Here is a 3,813-nt window from a genome sequence, read left to right as displayed (position 1 = left end):
GGGGTAAAAATGCAAAAATTCCCCTTATTTTGAGGTAAAAAGGCTGAAATTCTTCTTATTTGGGGGTAAAAAGGCAGAAATTTCACTTATTTTGGGGCCAAATTGCAAAAATTTCACTTATTTCAGGGAAAAAAGGCAGAAATTTTCTTTATTTTGGTGCAAAAAGGCAGAAATTTCTAATATTTTGTGGCAAAAATGCAAAAATTCCCCTTATTTTGAGGTAAAAATGCTGAAATTCCTTTTTTTGGGGGGGGCAAAAAGGCAGAAATTTCCCTTATTTTGGGGCAAAAAGGCTGAAATTCCTTTATTTTGTGGCAAAAAGGCAGAAATTTCCCTTATTTTGGGGCAAAATTGCAGAAATTTTACTTATTTCAAGACAAAATTCAAAAATTCCTTTTATTTTGTGGAAAAAAGACAGAAATTCCGTTTATCTTTGGGTAAAAATGCAGAAATTTCACTTATTTTGAGGTAAAAAGGCCTAAATTCCTTATATTTTGTGGCAAAAATGAAGAAATTTCCTTTTTTTGTGGCAAAAGGTATACATTCCCCTTATTTTCGAAATAAAAAGAAGAAATTCCCCGTATTTTGGAGCAAAATTGCAGAAATTCCTCTAATTGTATGGCAAAAAGGCAGAAATTCTCAAAATGATGAGGCAAAAAGACAGAAATTCTCCTTATTTCTGGGCAAAACTCAGAGATACCACTTATTTTGCGGCATAATTGCAGATATTTAACTTATTTTGGGGCAAAATTGCAGAAATTTCACTTATTTTGGGGCAAAATTGCAGAAATTTCACTTATTTCAGAAAAAAAAGCAGAAATTTTTTTATTTGGGGGCATAAAGGCAGAAATTTCTTTTATTTTGGTACAAAATTGCAGAAATTTTTCTTATTTTGGGGCAAAAAGGGAGAAATTTCCCATATTTTGGGGCAAAAATGCAGAAATTCCCCTTATTTTGAGGTAAAAATGCTGAAATTCCCCTTATTTTGGGGCAAAAAGGCAGAAATTTCACTTATTTTGGGGCCAAATTGCAGAAATTTCACTTATTTCAGGGAAAAAAGGCAGAAATTTTCTTGATTTTGGTTCAAAAAGGCAGAAATTCCTAATATTTTGTGGCAAAAATGCAGAAATTTCCCTTATTTTGGGGCAAAATTGCAGAAATTTCACTTATTTCAGGAAAATAAATCAGAAATTTTCCTTATTTTGGTGCAAAAAAGACAGAAATTCCCTTTTTTGGGGGGAAAAAGACCGAAATTCCACTTATTTTGAGCTAAAAAAGCAGAAATTCCCCTTATTTTGGAGCAAAACTGAAGAAATTTCCCTTTTTTATTGCAAAAATTTATGCATTCTTATTTTTGGGCAAAAAGGCAGAAATTCCCCGTATTTTGGAGCAAAATTGCAGGAATTACTTTAATTGTTGGGGAAAAAGGCAGAAATTCCCCTTATTTTGGGGCAAAATTCCAGAAATTTTCTTTATTTTGTGGCAAAATTGCAGAAATTTCACTTAATATGGGGCCAAATTGTAGAAATTTCACTTATTTCAGGGAAAATAAGCAGAAATTTTCTTATTTTGGGGCAAAAAGGCAGATATTCCTAATGTTTTGTGGCAAAAATGCAGAAATTCCCCCTATTTTGAGGTAAAAAGTATGAAATTCCCCTTATTTGGGGGCAAAAATGCAGAAATTTCTCTTATTTTGCGGCAAAATTGCAGAAATTCCACTTACTTCAGGGTAATAAGTCAGAAATTTTCTTTATTTTGGGGCAAAAAAGACAGAAATTCCCTTTGTTTTGGGGGAAAAATAAAAAATTCCACTTATTTAGAGGCAAAAGAGCAGAAATTCCCCTTATTTTGGAGCAAAAATGAAGAAATTTCCCTTTTTTATGGGAAAAAGTTATGCATTGTTCTTATTTTCGGGCAAAAAGGCAGAAATTCCCTATATGTTAGGGCAAAAAGACAGAAATTCTCCTTATTTTGGGGTAAAACTCAGAAATTCCACTTATTTTGGGGCTAAATTCCTGAAATTTTCCTTATTTTGGGGCAAAAAGGCAATAATTCCCCGTATTTTGGAGCAAAATTGCAGAAATTCCCCTAATTGTGGGGCAAAAAGGCAGAAATTCCCAATATGATGGGGCAAAAATAGATAAATTCTCCTTATTTTGGGGCAAAACACAGAAATTCCACTTATTTTGGGGCAAAATTCAAGAAATTTCCCTTATTTTGGGGCAAAATTGCAGAAATTTGACTTATTTTGGGGCAAAATTGCAGAAATTTCACTTATTTTAGAAAAAAAGCAGAAATTTTCTTATTTTAGGGCAAAAAGGTAGAAATTTCTTTTATTTTGGTACAAAATTGCTGAAATTTTTCTCATTTCAATGCAAAAAGGCAAAAATTTCCCATATTTTGGGGCAAAAATGCAGAAATTCTCCTTATTTTGAGGTAGAAAGGTTGAAATTCCCCTTATTTGCGGGCAAAAAGGCAGAAATTTCCCTTATTTTGGGACAAAATTGCAGAAATTTCACTTATTTCAGAAAAAAAGCAGAAATTTTCTTATTTTAGGGCAAAAAGGTAGAAATTTCTTTTATTTTGGTACAAAATTGCTGAAATTTTTCTCATTTTGGGGCAAAAAGCAAAAATTTTCCCATATTTTGGGGCAAAAATCAAAAATTCTCCTTATTTTGAGGTAGAAAGGTTGAAATTCCCCTTATTTGCGGGAAAAAAGGCTGAAATTTCCCTTATTTTGGGGCAAAATTGCAGAAATTTCACTTATTTCAGGGAAATAAATCAGAAATTTTCCTTATTTTGGTGCAAAAAAGACAGAAATTCCCTTTTTTGTGGGGAAAAAGACCGAAATTCCACTTATTTTGAGCTAAAAAAGCAGATATTCCCCTTATTTTGGAGCAAAAATTAAGAAATTTCCCTTTTTTATTGCAAAAATTTATGCATTCTTATTTTTGGGCAAAAAGGCAGAAATTCCCCGTATTTTGGAGCAAAATTGCAGGAATTACTTTAATTGTGGGGCAAAAAGGCAGAAATTCCCCTTATTTTGGGGCAAAATTCCAGAAATTTTCTTTATTTTGTGGCAAAATTGCAGAAATTTCACTTAATATGGGGCCAAATTGTAGAAATTTCACTTATTTCAGGGAAAATAAGCAGAAATTTTCTTATTTTGGGGCAAAAAGGCAGATATTCCTAATGTTTTGTGGCAAAAATGCAGAAATTCCCCCTATTTTGAGGTAAAAAGTATGAAATTCCCCTTATTTGGGGGCAAAAATGCAGAAATTTCTCTTATTTTGTGGCAAAATTGCAGAAATTCCACTTACTTCAGGGTAATAAGTCAGAAATTTTCTTTATTTTGGGGCAAAAAAGACAGAAATTCCCTTTGTTTTGGGGGAAAAATAAAAAATTCCACTTATTTAGAGGCAAAAGAGCAGAAATTCCCCTTATTTTGGAGCAAAAATGAAGAAATTTCCCTTTTTTATGGGAAAAAGTTATGCATTGTTCTTATTTTCGGGCAAAAAGGCAGAAATTCCCTATATGTTAGGGCAAAAAGACAGAAATTCTCCTTATTTTGGGGTAAAACTCAGAAATTCCACTTATTTTGGGGCTAAATTCCTGAAATTTTCCTTATTTTGGGGCAAAAAGGCAATAATTCCCCGTATTTTGGAGCAAAATTGCAGAAATTCCCCTAATTGTGGGGCAAAAAGGCAGAAATTCCCAATATGTTGGGGCAAAAATAGATAAATTCTCCTTATTTTGGGGCAAAACACAGAAATTCCACTTATTTTGGGGCAAAATTCAAGAAATTTCCCTTAT

The sequence above is a fragment of the Micromys minutus genome, assembly GCF_963924665.1.
Source record: "Micromys minutus genome assembly, contig: SCAFFOLD_47, whole genome shotgun sequence".
NCBI classification, from domain to species: domain Eukaryota; kingdom Metazoa; phylum Chordata; class Mammalia; order Rodentia; family Muridae; genus Micromys; species Micromys minutus.
The sequence above is the reverse complement of the archived record's forward strand: the minus strand, read 5'-3'. Positions refer to the sequence as shown.